Below are 19,913 nucleotides of genomic sequence, written 5' to 3'. Positions count from 1 at the left end.
GTCGACTTAGCAACTAAACAATAAGAAGCACCTAATCCACGTTTCCTTCTAGGGCAATTCAGGAAACACACACCTTTATAAGCCACGGGTATCCCAAAACTTCCCGAAACATGAGAGCTACATTTCACAACCTACATTCTTCTGAACACCAAGAGGCTCCAAATAAAAAGAAGAAGAAATGGGTGGGGCTGAGGCAAACGGTGGGAGGTGGCTGACCCAGATGGAAAGGTGAGCATTTCCAGTGGGGACCATGCCAGAGGCCGGATACCCAAGGCCCCAGGGCTGGGCTGGGTGAGCAAGCTCCCAGTCCTTCCCGTCCTTTCCACATGCAGAGCTGGCAACTCCCCTGCATCCGAGTGGAAGCCCCTGTCTCCACCCCAGGGAACTTCCAGTTGTCAGAGAGCAGGGAGGGGGAGGGAAGATGAACTGATCTGCCATCTGGGCTCCTTGTCAATTGCCTCATTCATTCCTTCACTTATTCGGTAAGCATTCATTAGGCGCCTGTGGTGTACAATGCACTGGGCAGATAGTGAGTGATGACAGGGACCCATCACTCGAGTATAGCTAAGCAGACAATTTCAAGAGGGTGAGGTCGAGCTTAGCAAGTAGATCTGCATGTGGGCTTACCTATGAGCTTACAGTTTACTGAGATCCTTTTACACAGATGATGCTTGCTTCTTAAAAAATATTATTTATTTATTTTTGGCTGCCCTGGGTCTCCATTGCTGTGCTTGGGCTTTTCTCTAGTTGGGCCAGCAGGGGCTACTCTCTTGTTGTGGAGCACAGGCTCTAGGCGAGCAAGCTTGGTAGTTGTGGGGCACGGGTTTTGTTGCTTCCTGGTATGTGGGATCTTCCTGGATCAGGGATCGAACCTGTGTTCCCTGCATTGGCAGGCGGGCTCTTAATTACTGGACCACCAGGGAATTCCACCGTATATGATCTTAATATTAGTTCTAGCATAACCTGCATGAGTGAAACCCACTCAGTCGTGTCCAACTCTTTGCGACCCCATGGGTTATACAGTCCATGGAATTCTCCAGGCCAGAATACTGGATTTGGTAGCCTTTCCCTTCTCCAGGGGATCTTCCCAACCAAGGGATTGAATACAGATCTCCCGCACTGCAGGTGGATTCCTTACCAGCTGAGCCACTAGGGAAGCCCACGAATACTGGAGTGGGTAGCCTATCCCTTCTCCAGGGGATCTTCCCGACCCAGGAATCGATCCAGGGTCTCCTGCAGTGCAAGTGGATTCTTTACCAACTGAGCTATACTAACCTGCATAGTAGGTACAATTATCCAGACATCTGTTGGGTCTATAGACCTTTCAAGAGAAGGGGGTGGGGGAGCTCACCTTCTTGCAGGTGCCCTGTTCTGCCGTAGCCTGGGGAGGAGCTGGAGGAGTCTGGGCCCTCCTCCTTCTTTTAGATGCTAAACCCTGGAGCTAGCAGGCTTGGCACAACTTTCTCGCTTTGTAAAACCCTGTGTCAGCCAAGAAGTCACAACAAGAGAAGGATAAAAGACCCAGCAGACTGCTTTATTATCTGAGCTAAAAGGCCCAGTCGGTCAGAGAACCTTGTTACCTATCAGGTAATTAGCCATCCTGGAAGCCTTCTTTATCCACGAACTCGGAGAGGAGAAGTCCCCCTTTGTCGCGGGGAAGTAGCTGGCTTTCCAGCCAGCAAGCAAATTGCTGGATCAGAGGCTCACACATCTGCTGGGGTAGACCTGCTGGTCGGGAGGTTGAGTACAGACACGTGGTCCCAGGGGATCTGGTTGCCTGGATCAGTAGGGATTGAATGGGTACCCTGGGCTGGGCAGTCAAAGGTATTGGCAGCCAGGATACAGAAGGGGATTTGGTCCTTTAAGAGGGTGTCACTTCTGCTCACAGCTCTCCCTGGCTCCTCAAGTCCAGCTGAAGCATCAACAGCCACACTCTCTCAGAGTGAATGTGCTTTCCTAGGGTGTTTTGCTGAAATGCAGATTCTGATGCAGTAGGTCTGAATGAAGCCACAATTCTGATTTTTAGCAAGCTTCCAAGTGACAAGGATGCTGCTCGCTCATGGACCACACCTTCAGAAGCAGGGCTTAGAGGCTCCCATGCACGGACTGGGAAAGTGGGTCAAAATGGGCTCAGTGCCTGACCATCCTTCAGTCTTGGCTGAGAAGCCCCTGTTCCTTGCATCCTGGGCTGCTGGGTGGCCCTTTGGTGCTTTCATGACCTCCCTGGAGCCCATCACGGCGGAAACCACAAAGTGTTGTAAATATTTACTTACTTGTCATGGCTGGGCTCCTCAGGAGGGCCGCCTGGGTCTATACATCATCACCCCATGGTCTAGCATCCCTCAGAAGTGGCACCAAACTTCAGCTGAACTGCACACCCTGCTCTGCCACTGTACCCATGCAGCCCTTCAGCATTCCCAGCTTCCGTTTCCTCTTTAGCCAAATAGGCACAGGAAATGGCAACTTGCATCACCCATTCACCAGCTAAGGGGGAACAAATGAGGTCAGGCTACCCTTTTTCTTTTTTGCTGACTTTGGTATGAGGTTCACTTTATAGAAAGTGAAAGGTACAAATTGTTGGATACAAATTTCTATATTGCTGGAGAAGACTCTTGAGAGTCCCTTGGATAGCAAGATCAAACCAGTCCATCCTAAAGGAAATCAACCATGAATATTCACTGGAAGGACTGATGCTAAAGCTGAAACTCCAATACTTTGGCCACCTGATGTGAAGAGCCACCTCGTTGGCAAAGACCGTGATCCTCGGAAAGATTGAAGGCAGGAGAAGAAGGGAACGACAGAGGATGAGATGGTTGGATGGACCTCTGACTCAATGGACATGAGTTTGAGCAAGCTCTGGAAGTTGGTGAAAGACAGGGAAGCCTGGGGTGCTGCAGTCCATGGGGTCTCAAAGAGTTGGACATGACTTAGCGACTGAATAACACCTGTCTTCATCATCTTGGGCTGTCATAACAAAATTCCCCAAATGGGGTGGCTTAAGCAACAGATCTGTAGGCTGGAAAATTCAAGATCAAAGTGGGGCTGATTCTGTTCCTGGTGAGGACTCTCTTCTTGGTTTGCAGAAGGCTACCCTCTCACATGACCTTTCCTTGGTGCTGTGTTAAAAAACAAAATTTAATTATGGCGATTTGAAGACCTAACTGGCCTTATTAAATGATTCCCGAGTGGGTCAGCGTCTCATATGACAAACAAGGAGATACTCTGTAGGGTTACACATCATGGCAGGCTATTTTAGTAAAGAGTGCAGGATGCAGAAGGAAGGGATCAGCCAGAAAAAAAGTGTAAGTTCACTGAAGGAAAGTAAAAATTCAAGTGACTCTATTTATTCTTTCCAAAGGGATAAGAGAAGCCTCTACAAGCCAATAAGAGAAGCCAAACCTGCTGACACCTTGACCTTGGACTTGCAGGTTCCAGACTGTGGGAAAAGTATTTCCCATTGTTTCAGCCCTGCAGTCCGTGGCGCTCTGTTACGACTGCCCAGGTTGACTGATAGCAATGCCCAGGAGGCTGCAGCCCTGCCTCAGAGAAGCTACTGCAGACTAGCAGGTAGGAGCACCAGCCGGAGGTCCGGGGTGTCTTCTCTCATCACTCTGAGCCCAGAACATCAGCCTCAGCTCTCTGAGCATCAAAAGATCTAGCTGCCCTGAAGGAGCAAGCTAAAAGGAGCAGACTGTAACTCGAGGACTCACTTGGAGGCATCTCACTGCCTCCTTCACCCTTCAGCGCCGGCAAGTTCAAATTACACATCACCTCCCAGGGCCCACGTCTGTGCAGTTCACAGACTCTACGATGGCATCTCATGAATATTCACAGAGCTGCTCAGATATGCAGCGGGGAGAGCAAATAATAAAGAGGAGAGAGAAAGAGAGAGGGAGGGAGGGCGGGCGAGAGAGAGAACCCACCTTCCCATTTGCAGCCCACAGACAGGATAGAGTGGAGGCTGCTGGTACAAGGGGAGTCTGGTTTGAGAGCCTGAGCTTTTCCAGGGGGATCAAGGGAACAGCTTCTTGTATAATGAGATTGACTCTTAAAATGAAAGTGCTAGCGCTTGTGCTGCAGTTCAGATTCCCCTGCTGTGCGTTTATTCCCAAGGCTCTAACATTAAGACATCGTACATACAAGCTGGGAGCATTCAATTAGGTTTTCTGTTATTAATCAGTCAATTAAGCCACAATCTCGGGGATATACATTTTCACTCTTAAAGAGGTGAGAAGCGTGCCGGGGCCACCAGTCTGGTTTGGAATGCCAGGCTGGTCTGGAGGGAGAGGCCAGGGGCCTGAGGATGCCAGGAGAGGAGAGGAGATGGGATGGGGTGGCAAGGGTGAGTGGGGCCTCCAGGCAATGTGGGTCTTTTGGTTTAGGAGGCATCTGGGAGTATGGCACTTGGAAGTTCTCTTGTGGAAGAAATGACACTTGAAGACCACGCAGGAGGATCACGGGCTGTGGAGTCTGGCAGACTTTGGAATTAGGTCAAAGATGGCTTTGCTGTTCTGAGCCTCAGTTTTCCCGTCTGTAAAATTGGGAAGTCTAATCCCAGTTCTGGGTTTCTCCCTCTTTCATGAGGTCTAAGTCCAAACGGCTAATGAGCATGGAAAGTTTCTGTCAGCTGTGACATGCGAGAGGATGCATAAAGAGGTTGAAGTGGCTGTGACAGACAACATGAGGACATTTATGTATAAACAGAATGAGAATGGCAAGAGCCCCCTTGAATGTGAAAGATGATTATATAGACCGAGGGGCAGATAAATACCTGTGCTTCAGTTTTGAATTTCTGTGGTCAGTTTTGAATTTCTTTGGATGGTTCCAAACAGGCACAGGGAAGAGCATATTCTTACCTTGGATAATACCTGCAAGCTTGTTCTAAGAGACGCTTCCTCAGATTCACAGCACCCCCAAAATGTGATCAGACTGCAATGACTGGGCAGGATTAAGGGAGGAGGGGGATAAAAAGAGGGCCCTAAAATCTTTTCATTATGGACTCAGATTTTATTTGTATTTACAATGAGTATCAACCAGGAGAAAGCTGTCAATCTGTCAATGACAATGAGCCTTTAAAGGAAACAGATAAGCACAGCTAATAATTAGTACATAAATCAATCGCAAGTAAGCGTTTGGATTTGTGATTAGCATACAAGTAATTTGTTGTTTGACATTTTTGAGATTAAGTGTTGGTGTAATTAGCACATAAATCATTTGCACATGGATGTTCCTGAAGTGTCTGGTGTGTAATTACATATAAATCATTTGTACTTGGGGGTTTCTAAGGTGTTTGGTGTGTCAAGGGCACATAAATCATTTGTGCATTAGTGTTTTTAAAGTGTTTGTTGTGTAATTAGCACATGGCTTATTTGCAAATATGTGCTTCAAATTACTTGCTGTGTAATTAGCATAAAAACCATTGGTGCATAGGATTTTCTAAATTATTTAGTGGACAGTGAACAAGTATTTAATTTGTAAATGAGAACATCTAAAGTGTCTCTTGTAATTAGCACATATACCAGTTGTATATGGGTATGTTTAAGTTGCTTGGTTTGTGATTAGCACATAGATCTTTTTGTGAATGAGCTCTCTTAGGTGATTTAGAATTTGCATAGAAATCATTTATCAATGGGCCTTTGTAGGGTACTTGATTTATAATTAACATATATGCAATTTGTAGATGGGTCTTTAACAACTGCTTGAAAAAAAGTTCTTCCTTTCTTAAGAGATACTCTTTTATCCTGCTTACATTTGTTTAGCCAGCTTAACTGCACGGTGGAAAGGAAGACTTTATCAGTTGCTGAAGCTTTATGCCTTCTCACTCACGGAAAGTTCAGAATGCACATCTGTAACCTCAAAATGTTTCATGAGAGTCTGCTGTTAGTTTGTATGAGACTGATAGACTGGTGCTTCTCTAGAGATTCAGGTCAAACCTCAAAAATCTCTTTCACTGAGACAAAGGTATCTCTTATGCTCTAGGAGATCAGAAAGCACTTTGTTCTGGACCTAATAAAAGGAATCTGGCAAAACATAATCATGAGAAACAACAATTTATGAATAAACACAAAATTTACCCAAATGAGAAGCCCGACTATTCCCCAAACAATTATGAAGAAAACAGGTCAGGGGGTTAAAATGTTGAGTACTTAGTAGATGCCAGAAATCACCCTAATTGCTACATTAGGGGAGAAATTTCTAGTTAAAATGGTCATCTAATCAGCAACCATCTTTGATTAATGCTGGAACATTTCAATGGAAATAAACATCTTGAGGAAGTATTTGAAAAGCAGCATCACAGATACACATATACAATGGAACATGTGCTAATTACAAAAGACGTTATAGATAAATTAACGAAAAGGTGACCATGACTAGATGGAATCTGACTTTGCATTCCAAAGGCACTTTAAAGAATCCTATAAGAATCTCAACAGGAAAAAAAATGAGACATTAAAAGAATCATTTTATCTTTGAAAGACCATGATTTACCCTCCACAATAATAAATTCTCCCTGAAAGGAATATTACAAGAACAAAGTTGTGGCCCAAGAATTTTATACCCAGCCCAACTGCTTTTAATGTATGAAAACAGCAGAAGGAAACATACACTGAAGGATTTGGAAAATAACGTATTGTCATGTACCCTTCTGGGAAAAAAAAATAATTGAAGAAGTAGTCCAGCCAATGAAAAGATGAATCAAAATCTAGGACTCAAGCATGTCTAAGTGATGGTGGGAAAGAACTTGCACATAACCTTTTGGTTTGGACCCGGCAAGAGATTCTCTCTGAATAATGTAGTGAACAGCAAGGCTTGGCAGTCGGTCCTAAGAAGGAAGAGGAGAAGGCGCACAGCTGAGCTGAACTGAACTTACACTCCTTCCTCTTCAGCCTCAATTTCCCCATCTATCAGAAAGATGAACATGTGCCAAATGTTCACTGAGGGCATCTCCAGTCAGAGGGGACTCTCTTCCCCACATTCAGAAAGGTTTATGATTACACAGCATCCACACTTTGCCAAACCATCTGTAGTGGGGTTTCCCAATCTTTAGTTCTTCATTAACCAGCCTGTACTATCTGTATCAGGATTGCTGTGATTTACTTAATATTTTCCTTTAAATAAATCCATAAAATTATTTAATACACATATTTAATTTTAAATTCATGTGTTTTAATTAAATAAAATCAAACTTAACGATTAAAAGTAAACAATTTAAATATTTTATTTAATAAGCATATTTATTCCCAAAACTAGTTTATGTAACCATGTTAAACGGAAAACCCTCATCACCAGTCATAAACAGAAGCCAACTGTGAATAGAAAAAGAGAAAAGATACTGAATTTTGTTATTAACAGGATATACATAGGTTATTTAGTTGTTGTTAGTTTGTATTCATTTTGTCTCTCTTTTATTTTCACATTTTAGCAACTGAATGTTGCTAAATGTAAATTCATTTTATCAATTGAAATTGGGATGGAACTTATTTACAATGAATGGTCTTTTACAATTTATTGGCCTTTTCTTTCTTGCATGAGTGCTAGGTTGTTTCAGTTGTGTCCGACTCTTTTGTAACCCCATGGACTGTAGCCCACCAGGCTCCTCTGTCCATGGGATTTTCCAGGCAAGAATACTGGAGTGGGTTGCCATTTCCTTCTCCAGAGGACCTTCCTGACTCAGAGATTGAACCCACATCTCCTGCAGTAGGATTCTTTACCAGTGAGCCACCTAGGAAGCCCCTTCATTATGTATTCTACTTTATTTTTTAAAACACTTTTTGTTTTGTTTTGGGGTATAGCTGATTAACAAACAATCTCGTGATAGTTTCAGGTGAACAGCAAAAGGGACTCAGCTATTCATATATATGTACCTTCTGTCCCAAACTGAGCAGAGTTCCATACATAGCACTTTAAAAATATATTAAACAACACTTCTCTAAAATGGCCATGATTCATTTTGTAATGGCAACAAATAACATTATTTTAAAAAGGGACAAAAACTGTTGGATTCAACTTACCTGAAAGCATTCCATCCCAGAGTTCCAAGTTATATGAACAGATTGCTGCTGCTGCTAAGTCACTTCAGTCGTGTCCGACTCTGTGTGACCCCATAGACGGAAGCCCACCAGGCTCCCCCGTCCCTGGGATTCTCTAGGCAAGAACACTGGAGTGGGTTGCCATTTCCTTCTCCAATGTGTGAAAGTGAAAAGTGAAAGTGAAGTCGCTCAGTCGTGTCCGACTAGTAGCGACGCCACGGACTGCAGCCTACCAGGCTCCTCCATCCATGGGATTTTCTAGGCAATAGTACTGGAGTGGCTTGCCATTGCCTTCTCCAATGAACAGATTACATGACACATAATAGACAAATGTGTTTATATATATTCACAGATATATACATATATTTATTAATTTAGTTTGATTTGGATCATATAATTTACAACAGAAAGAGTACTAATTAATATCTGGTTGGAACCCAGATTGGACTTATCTTATTCCAAACTCGGGTTCATCCCTACGTGCCTCTTAGCCTGAACAAAAGGCTCCTTAATGCAAGTCATTTTCAAAGGTTTTGTTTCCAAACTGGTTCTCTAAGAAAACAGTCCTGGTGGTTCAATGGGTGGCATGTAGCCTGGGATGATTCTGGGAAGAGAGCCCTCCAGATTAAGTTCCTAGCTGCAGGGGAAAGTGAACTGAGTGTGTTTTCTAAACAAGCCTCGACACAGCCTAACCAAGTAGCCCTGCTTTCTTTCTCCTCTTTAGCGCTGACCTCTGTCCCCTCACCCAGAGCTCCGCCGTGCACTCAAACCTCATTTGTCCAAATAAAACCTGACTGCTTGCAAGCCAAGGTGAGAGATACAGCTGTGCACATCTTTAAAGCCAAGTACTGTATGTGAATATATATATTATTGGAATACAGTTCTTGCTTTAGAAGCCTCCATCGGAAAAGAAGAAGGGGAGAGGAGAATTTTTTGGGGGGGCGCTGATTCTCTGGCTGTATGGCCTTAGGTAAATGCCGTGCCTTCCCGGAGCCTCTGAAATGGCTCACTATAATCTGCACAGGAAGTTTTGATTACTTGTGAGAAATAGAGGGGCCCACAGACATGCTAACGCGTGTGCTCACTCACTTCATCCTACCAATTCCTTCATTCATTCGGTGAACAAGCCAGGGGGTGAGCTAAGACGGGAAGCCTAATCAGACAGGCTTGTATTCAAGTCCCTGTTCTGGGACCTTGGACAGCTCTTCCCAAGGCCTGGAATCTAGGTTTATTGTTGCTGTTGAGTCACTAAGTTGTGTCCAACTCTTTGTGAACCCTGGGACTGTAGCCCACCAGGCTCCTCTGTCCATGGGTTGGACAAAATACTGGAGTGGGTTGCCATTTTCTTCTCCAGGGGATCTTGTCAGCTCAGGGAGAGATCCCGTGTCTCCTGCTTGGCAGGCAGATTCTTTACCGCTGAGACACCCGGGAAGCCCTGGGGATCTAGGTTACCTGCTCTCTGAGTGTCAGAGTTTGAATGGGCAGGTGAGGAAAGAAGCAGGTGGAAAGATGCTCAACAATCACCATTAAGAAAATGTAAATTCTCCATCCCTTATGGTAAGAGGCTCAGTTGACTCCCAAGCCCCTTGAGGAAGCAAATTTTGCCTCTTTTTGCACATTCATGTCAATATTCCTGATCTGTAAATAGGTTTGCTCTCTTTCCGATTCTCTTTTGAACCTCTTGTAACAGCTACCTATTTCCCTCATTGACTGAATTAGAAAAATCACTAATGGGTGTTCATTTAAAAAAAAAGAAAATGAAAACTCAAATCCCGATGAGACACCACTGCATGCTTCTTCGAAAGCTGAACACTTAAAAAAACTGTTCGCGCCAGGTACCAGTGACATAGAGAAGGGGAAACATTCATTCACTGCTGTTGGGCATGTAAATGGCGTAGCTTCCTTGGAAAATGGTTTGTAGCTTTAAAAATACTTAAACATCCCAGTACCAAGGCTTTCCTCTCCTGAGTACTCACCCAAGATAACTGAAAGCATGTGTTCATAAAAAGACAACACCAAGCTTCATCACAGCTTTCTCCGAAATAGCTCAAAAGCTAGAAGCAATCTAAACGATTCCCATCAGCAGGTGAATGGATCAACAGACTCGTGTCGTCACACAACGGAATACTACTCAGCAATAAAAAGGAATGAGCTATTGACATTTCCAAAAACTTGGATGAACTTCAAGGGTATTGTTCCGAGTGAAAGAAGCCAGACACCAAAGATTACACATTGTAGGACTCCATTCACACAGAATTCTAGAAGAGGCGAAGTCATCTGCGGTGACAGAAAGCAGATGAGCAGTTGCCTGGGTGGGAGGCTGGAGGGAGGGAGTAATTACAGAGGAGCCGGAGGAGACTTCTGGGGGTAACTGATATGCTGATGATCTTGAGGGTGGTGATGGTTTTATGGTGTGTACACATGTCAAAACCTGTGAAATAAGAAAGAATTTTAAAAGTAAACATAATCACAGACTCCGGCTCCTGGCAATTTGATTCCACTGTCAGCCTTTGAGCATCGAGACAACACCAGCCCCCTCCCCTCTCCCTACCCAAGGCCCAACCGCTGGGCACACGGGAGGCGGTGGCGAAGGCCTGGACCATTCACATCAATCAGTTCAAGTCCCCCCCCAACCTCATGCTGGCTTGTTTGCTATGAGAATAAGAACGAGTTGCTAAACTCTTGGAGTCTCAGTTTGCCTTTCTGTAAAGTGGGCACATAAGCAGACACCCAGATGTTTATGACCACATGCATAATGGTCAGTCCACACGTCGAGCCTCCCCGCAAGCTGGCCCTAGGTCCAGCAGATGGTGAGGGAAGCTTTCAATGTCCATTCACCATCCCAAGTGGAAAGTGATATCGTGTCATCAGGCACAGAGTCACTCATGGATGACCAGAGGCTACTACCCAAACCCCAGAGACTCAGTCCCAGCCTGCTCTGGCCCACGGTGGGTGTGTAGGGCTGAGAAGCACCCCCTCTGTGATGAGCAGTCATTAAAGGATCCTCCCTCCTACTCAGGCCTCCCTGAGCACATGGCCTGGCACAGGGAAGTGGCCACCGCTGCTCCCTGGGCAGTGATCCCGTCTCTCCTTGGTACCCCAACCTGTCCTGCCTCCGAGTCAGGGACCTGGGGATGTGTGGGCAGGTGGCCGGGGCTCGGCTGTTATGAGACAGACAATGGAAGGTATTGGGCAGTGCTTATAGCAAGCGTTCAGTAAAGATCTCTCATTTTTATAGCCATGGCATTCAGGATGCTGAGTTCTTGAGGGCAGGCTGGGGTTGGCTGTCGTCCCCTGCTCCCTGTTCCCAGCACACTGCCTGCACATGGCGAGTGCCTCATTCCTACTTAGCAAATTGACTGAATCAATGAATAAATGAATGGCAGCAGGCCTGGTTTCACAAAGGTTCCGACAAGCTGGCCACACTCACCTGGACCTGTAAGAAGGGGCCTGGGTGAGGGCAGCTTGTGCCAGCCTGCTCTGTCCTGGATACCACACAGCAAAGTCCGTGGGGTGGAAGGACGGGGCGGGGGAGGAGAAATCCTGAATCCGCAGCAGGAAACAGGACGTTACTTGTACTCTCATATTCTAATATCTTGAATCCTTAATCAAACCTATAATCTAAAATTCAAAAGAGGGTTTGGGGCAAACACAGTCAGCTGCATACTAAACAGAAGCTTGGGCCCTGGCTAAAATCACAGGTGGTTTTTTTTTTCTGTTAAGAGTCAGGAAGAGGGGATGGGAGTGAAGGATAAAACAAAAACAAAAATAGTACCTGGCCACCCTCTGGCTCCGTGTATCCAGTGCGCCTTGTACTGTGCCAACCAGGGGTCATTCTTACTTCCAGGGGGGTGCCGAGGCTCAGGGAGGTGAGTGACATGCAGACGGTCATGAAGCAAGTAAGTGGAGGGTCCAGGGGAAGCACCTCTAAGCCCACCACTGCTCCTCTGCCCCAGGCTGCCCCTGAACCTCACTGGGTGGCTCCTGTCACTAACCCACTAGGAACATTGGCTTATGCCTTCACAAGAGCTATTCCAGCTGGTCTGTGTGGCTGCAGCATCTTTGCCTTTGTACCTGGCTGGCTTGTCTCTGGAAAATGTCATAAGCCCTGGCAGACCCCTCCTGACACCACTTACCTCCCAGTAATAGCTCCCAGAAAATAGGAAGCTTTTATGGAACCAAATTGCCACCACTGGGACGAGGCGATGGGGATCACACACAAGTTCATTGCTGTGCCCCCCTGAGATTTTATAGTTATTTGTTACACAGCATCATGACGTCAATAGATAACTGATAAACCAGGCACGATAATGAGCCACTTGGTCTAGAATCCTATGGTTCCACCCACTGAGGGGCTTTGGTGGTGACCCTATACAGGCCCGGACATATTCTAAGATAACTCAATTGGTATGGTCATCTGCAAAAATTTTGAATCTGCTCATCAACTGGGGAGCTTGCTACTGCTTCTAAAATGAGGCAGAGGTAAGATTTTAAAGGAAAGAGGCCAGAGGCCCTGGAAGGGACACAAAGTGACAAATGACTTCAAACCCATGAGCATCGAATTGTGTTCCAAAACTCCCCACCATCCAGACATACCTTGCATGGGCGGGGATTTCTGATGAGAAAGAGCGCAGAAAGTCACCTACCAAAAGCAAGTGTTAACCTTGAAATAAACTTGCATGGGAATGGAGCATGTCAGTTACCGGCGTGAAGGACACGGCATAACAAAGCGGGTGGATTCGTGGACCTCAGCTTTGCAAAGAGCCTGCAGTGATGTGGTAAAGCACCCGTGTTGTGAGATGAAGCAGTCTCAGTGAATTCCAGGTCTACTGATGGTCTCCCGTAGGGCTCAGAGATGGACTTCCTTTCCTTTCTGCTCAGTGGAGGTTTCAGCTCTCAGCCTCAGCCTGGGGTTCTTGACTCTGCACCTCCCTGCTTGCTGGGATTCCTGGCAAACCTCTTCCTTGCTGGGTGTTCCCTTTTCTAAATGTTCCTTTGGAGCAAGTCCTCAGATGGGTTCGCTCTGACCTCGTGGATGACACTCAGAGAGATCAGACACTCAGAGAAGTCCGCTTTGGAGGAAGCTGAACGCTATTAGTCAAGCACAAACCTTACTAATAAGAGCTACTGGGGGCTCAGTAATAATAATTTTAATTATTATTAAAACCTGCCTGCAGTGCAGGAGACTGGATTCAATCCCTGGGTCAGGAAGATATGCTGGAGAAGGACACGGCTACCCACTCAACTATTCTTGCCTGGAGAGTCCCCATGGACAGAGGAGCCTGGCGGGCTACAGTCCATAGGGTCTCAAAGTCGATCATGACTGAAGCAACTTAGCCTGCATCATTACCTGGGTAGGGGTTTACCCAGGTGGCGATAGTGGTAAAGAATCTACCTCCCAAGTCAGGAGACGCAGGGGATGTGGGCTCGATCCCTGGCTCAGGAAAACCTTCTGGAGAAGGGCATGGCAGCCCATTCCAATATTCTTGCCTGGGAAAATCCCATGGACAGAGGAGCCTGGCGGGCTACAGCCCCTGGGGTCGCAAAGAGTCGGACACTACTGAACACCTGAGCACACGTGCACACCATTATCTGAGCACTTACCTAGATCGTTCCAGAGGCGGCTGGAGAAAGGGCCACCTTCACCTGGTTCTACAGGCGAGGCATTTGAGTCTTGGAAAGATTGCATCAGCTGACCAAGGTCACAGAGTCAGTAATGGGACTCAAGTCTGTCTAACCTTAGTCTGAGAGCTCTTAGCCACTGCGCACACCAACATAGCATAGACTAAGGAGTACGGCTGCTCTTGGGGTGAGAACAAAAGCCATTCCAAACAAATCTCGCCTAGAGCTTGGAGCTCGGGCAGAGTAGGGCATGCTCACGCATGGCATGGTTCTTTCCTCTCCATGTTCCCTCTTCTCCTCTCCAGAAGCCCTGGGCCCTGAGGTTGCCTCCGGGGGCAGTTGTGATAGGCTGAGCTATATCGTAGTAACAAAATAACCCATTCCGTCTTGTTTGCTTTTCTATCTCAGAGCCTCGTACAGCGTCTCTCTTAGAGTAGGTGCTTAGTGAACATCTGCTGTTTGATCAAAGGCGTGGTGCTCTTCCCTGGACCTGTAACTCCTTGCCAAGATGTGTGTGGATGTATAAATATATATGTTAGGAATAACTACAATGCATATAATAATATAATTATACATATATTTATATACACATATGAATTAGACTTTACAATATACATGAAAGAAGTCAGAGCTCCCTTCAAGGATGATGTTCCTCTAGACTTCCTTGGCCTTCATCTTTTATTTATTTCTTTAGCACCTATCAAGTGATGGGTTGAATTAGACCATCTCTAAGTTTCCCCTTCTATTCCAGTCTTTGAAGGAGGGTCATGGAAATGGTTAGTTTTCCACCTGCAAGATCCATTTGGGCGGCGGGGGGCGGGGGGGGGTGGCCTCAAAACAAGTAAGATTTTTCAACTTAATATAATTAAAATAAAGAGAGAAAGAGAGAGGAGCCAAGTCAGACAGCCCGTCCTGGCTGAAGTCTGGTGGGGTGCTTATTTAATATTACGAGAAGGGTGAACAATTAGGACATCCTCTCCTTTTGTCTGCAGACTCCATTGCCGAGACTAATAGGTATTTACTTAGTCTTGTCGGTCGTGCTGTGTTTAATATTTATCCATCACAGGAAGCTGCTGCATGTTAAATGTCAGCCTCTTGATTTCAACAGCTCGCAGCTCAGGGCAGCCGGAATTTCACAAACAGCCCCGGAGGCCCCTGGCCTCAAGCCTGCCGGTTTCCTGAAGCAGCTGTGCCCTGTATCTGCGCAGAGCCCAGAACTGGCCATTTGGTGGGTCCCCCCCACCCCCTGACCAGCTCCAAAGGGGAGGACCTAAGGTGTCTCCAGCCAGGTATTCTACTTGGGGTTTTTGGTCAATACCAAGAGCAGCAGGAACTTTTCAGTTGGCCAAGCAGTAAAGAATGTGCCTGCCAAGCAGGAGACATGGGTTCTATCCCTGGGTCGGGAAGATGTCCTGGAGAAGGGAGTGGCAAGCCACTCCAGTGTTCTTGCCTGGGAAATCCCACAGACAGAGGAGCCTGGCGGGCTACGGTCCATGGGGTCGAAAGAGTGGGACACGACTGAGCGACCGAACTACAACAGAGCAGCAGAAGTGGGGAAGAGGCAGAGGACTTCAGCTTCCGTGGCTGAGTGTGCCCCAGGGACCACGCCAGCTTCTGCAGCCCACGCTCTCACGAAATCTGCAGCACAGATGCGCTCAAATATTGATCATTTGCCCCTTCGGGTCCTCTCTGCACCCTCTCCCTCCTGCTACAGACCCCAGGAAGCTGTCTTCCGTGGGCTGCAGGGAGTCTCCCTCAGTTAGTTGCTGGCGGGGTCAGCCAACAGGGAGTCCCGGCGGGAGATCCGAGGGCGGGACTAGGGAGAGGCGTGGGTCCTTCCCCCCTGCAGAGTTGCTACGGGCATCTTCACTTGTCCGAAGACTTCGGCCACCCTTGCAGCACAGCCCTTCCCACTTAGCTGTCTCTCTCCGGATGCCTGGAATCCCTCCTTAGTTCACCCTTTCATGTCTGGGTGGGAATAGCTTCCTGCTGTTAGTAACCCCGGGTGCCGCCCCACTCCTGTGGTTTCCTATACTCTGCCCCTAACATGGACTGATGCTAAAGCTGAAACTGCAATACTTTGGCCACCTCATGCGACGAGTTGACTCACTGGAAAAGACTCTGATGCTGGGAAAGGTTGGGGGCGGGAGGAGAAGGGGACGACCGAGAATGAGATGGCTGGACGGCATCACCGACTCTGTGGACATGAGTTTGAGTGAACTCCGGGAGTTGGTGATGGACAGGGAGGCCTGGCGTGCTGTGATTCATGCGGTCGCAAAGAGTCGGACACGACTGAGCGACTGAACTGAACTGAACTGAACTGACTGAACATGATAAATACGTCCCCTTATTCAGTGGTTCCCATCTGCAACATGGCATCCTTTTCCTGCAGGGACTGAGCCTATACACCCCTGAAGCATAGTTATTATTTGTTACCTTGTATGGAAGAGGGAAGGGAGGCTCACAGAGGGTGAGCAAATCCCCTGAGGTCACGGGGAGTGATGGGCAGGTTCGGAACCTCCTGACCGCCCATCTGGAGGGCTGTGCCTGATGCCATCTAGCCCACTGGTCACACGCACACATGCGCAGGGATGCCATGTCTGAAGCCCCATTCCCATCCCTTTACCTGAGTGATAATTCCCAAATGAATTATAGTATGGCTCCAGCCTCTGTCACACATGCACATACTTGTCTGATCTGCCCTCCATCAAGCTAACCTTTTGCTCCTTTTGTAAGGCTCCAGATTTCAGTGGAGAAGGAAATGTCAACCCCCTCCAGTAGTCTTGCCTGGAAAATTCCATGGACAGAGAAGCCCGGTGGGTGGTCTATAATCCATGGGGTCGCAAAGAGTTGGACACGACTGAGCCATTGAGCAAGTACATACGCTAGAGATCAACACTGGGGTGCTTCATCAGGTTCAAGCACAGGCTTAAAAGCTATGAGAGTGAGTGAGCTTCTTGTCATTGGAGGTATGTAAATAAAACAGGCCGAGCATCTCTGTCAGGGAGGCTGAACAGAAGATTAATACAAGCGATGGCGACAGAGGGGGGATTGAGGTGATTAAGCTGCAGAATGACAGCCCAGGAGCTGAGGTCCTCACCATCAGATCATAAAGAAGGTGTAAACACCGAAAATGCAGGTTCCTGGGCCACAGCCTGGGAGACGCTGATTCCACCAGTCTGAGTGGGGCTCAGTGAGCAGCATTTTGTATGAAAACTTCCCCAAGGTTTGAACTGTAGATCCCATAACATCTGAGGTCCCCCTCCAGCTCAGTAATTAGATAACTTCAAGGTCACCCTTTCAGGGTGCAAGTTGTGAGGTTCCTTAGCCAGTCAACAAACACTCTGGCCAGCGAACTGAACAGGGAAAGGGAAGGGACAATAATTCTGAGTCCTGGATCCTGGTCCTACTTGGGGCCCTTGGCCTGCTGCCAGGACAGAGGAAGGAGAAGTATGTCTGTGAAGGACCATCACGGCCGCGGCTTTGAACAGTGTAACAGGAATTGGTACTGGTGGTGACGGTTTAGTCACTCCATCCTGCCGACTCTTTGCGACCCCGTGGACTGTAGCCCACCAGCCTCCTCTCTGTCCATGGGATTCTCCAGGCAAGAACACTGGAGTAGGTTGCCATTTCCTTCTCCAGGGGATCTTCCCGACTCAGGGATCAAATCCAGGTCTCCTGCATTGGCAGGCAGATGCTTTACTACTGAGCCACCTGGGAAGCCCCTGGGGAGCCAGATGTGGGTTTGAATCCACACTTCTGAGCTGTATGACTCTGGGGTGAGTTATTTCACCACCCGACCTGTATCCTCACCTGTGAAATAGGAAGAAAAGAAATCCAGGTGCACAATCCCTCGTCCAAGTCTCTTGAGGGGACCAGACCCTCTTCAGATTTCAGAGACTTCACCTGCGGGCTGGGCCAGTGTCCAGGACCATCCCAGGGGCGTTGGGGCTGCAGAGCTTGTGGGTTCCCAGTAGGCGCGATCCTGAGGTCAGGATGGCTGCCAGGTGTGTTACTAAAAAGACTTGAAGTTTCCAGAGCTTTTTGGATTATAGAATTGAGACTGAGCCATTGAAATCTACCTTAAAAACTTTCTTGCGAGGATTAAAACAAATCCTACACACAAAGTGCCTGGCATATGGCAACTGCTCAGTAAACGTTAGCTGATTATAATCATTAGCAGCGACGTTTGGAGTAGTAAAGTGCTTAGCATAAGTGCCTTAGAAATAGTAAATGCTAAATTTTTTTTTTTTAGTTCGCTGTGATTATTATTATAAGTTATAACTAGCATTCACGTCTGTATTTTCTCCATGGCTTCTCTGATGACCAGAGGAAAGACTGGCTCCAGAGTTGTGAGTTTTGGTCTGGGGTGGGTGGTGGTTTCTGATCTCCACAGAGCCCAGACCCCTTCCCTGGATCACCCGATGGACCCAGCAAAGCCCCCAACCCCTTCTCCAATCATTACTAGAGAGGGCTTTCTGTTTAGTAAACTGGATATTAAAAACAAATGTACCTAATTAGAAATAAAATGTTTCCAACCAGCTCGAAATAAAATAAAATGTAATTACTAATGATATTTAAATGTTGTAGATATTTTATTTTTTAAAAAATCCCCTTAATTTAAAATGAGGTACGACTTTAATTTAGCAGAGAATTCATTAAGCTGGTAGCTGGGAGGGAAGTGGCCTGGCTGGTGGCTCAGGGTCTCCTCCTGGCGAGTGGGAGGAAGATTGGAAATTCCCAGAGCATCCTCTGACCTGGCAAACTGGCCTGAGGGGTTTTGGGGGGCAGGGGACAGGAGTGGGAGATGTTGTCCAGGGACCAGTGTTTTCTGTAAGGATCTTAGTGCATTCCTTCACTGGGAAGGAAGCTGCCCTGCAGATCTGAGCAAAGCCAGACTTTTGTCCCAGCTCTGTCATTAACACACCGTTTAGGCAGGTCTCTGCAACTTTCCCTGCCTCAGTCTCCCTCTATGGAGGGAGTGTGCCAATTTCTTCCTGAAGAAAATTTAATGACGCTAAAAGATAAGAACATATCAGAGTCACCAGCCACACTGTCTGTAACGGAGTGAATGTTACCAAAATGCTCATGCTATCATTTTCACTGTAAGCCTTGCGAGGACAGGGGCCATGTTGATATATTTTTCTTGTGTCTTTGCTAAAAGTCCAGTGTCTGGTGCATAGTAGATGTTCGATGATTGATTGAATAAGCATATGTATGGATGGATGAATGACCTATGCTCCGGCTATTACTATTATACAGATAATCTAATATACTCTGTACTTGAAGCCTATATGTGTGCAGTGATTGATTTACTTTTTCTTGTTTGCCTCCAGGGATAGGGAACTCACTACCACACACCCACAGCTAATTCCATCCCTTTTCTCTTGCCCACCTCACTCCAGCTGTACCAGCTCCCCTGTTCCTTGTTTGTGCCAAGCTCTGTCCTGCCACAGGGCTTTTGCACTTGCTGTACCTGCTGCCTGGAATACTCCCTGATTTCTCCCCATGGGTTCTCCTTCACTCATGTCTCACACTTCATGGAGCCCCTTCTATCTAAACTGGCCCCATGCATATCTGTCACCCTTTGCCTTTCATCTCCCTGGTTTTCTTCCACAAAACTTTCCACAGCATGGCATTATGTTATCTTTTCCTCGTCTCTGCTTTGCCTTCTCTCTCTGAGTGAATGTAATTACAAAGAGAAAGCAGGTCTCAGGGAGGGTGAAGAGGGTGGCCTTGAAGGTGTGACCACAGGCTCTTGCTCTGCCGTATCTTTTCCATGGGTTCTTGGGCAAGCTCCCTGGCCTCTCTGAGCCTCAGTCCCCTGGTTGGTGAAATGCACACAGGGCTGGTCTCATGGACTGGCTTGAGGTTAGTCTCTGTGATGAGTGTCGGGGCCTTGGCATGGAATCAGGACTCCATAAATGCTAGGCACTCTTCTTACCCTTGCTTGGGCGAACAGGGGTGACAGTCCAGCTACTCAGGCTTGACACCTGACAAAACACACACTCCCAGCAAAGAGAGTCCTTGGCATCCCACTGGCCTCTCCAGCTCACAGTAGGTGCTCAGGAGACGTGTTGTGGGCGAAGGCACTGTTTCCAGGGACAAACAGATCTATCTCTTGAGTCTTTTAATACTGCTCTTCTTGGAGGGACACACGTGTTCAAGAGAACTGAAAAAGGAGCAACTTCAGGGCGAGAATACTTTTGACTTGATTGTCATTACTACATCACTGACACTGTCATTATTTTTTAGAGCAAA

The sequence above is a fragment of the Moschus berezovskii genome, chromosome 19 (genome assembly GCF_049115385.1).
Source record: "Moschus berezovskii isolate FMDL1 chromosome 19, NW_MosBer_1.0, whole genome shotgun sequence".
Lineage (NCBI taxonomy): Eukaryota > Metazoa > Chordata > Mammalia > Artiodactyla > Moschidae > Moschus > Moschus berezovskii.
This window is presented reverse-complemented; position numbering follows the sequence as displayed.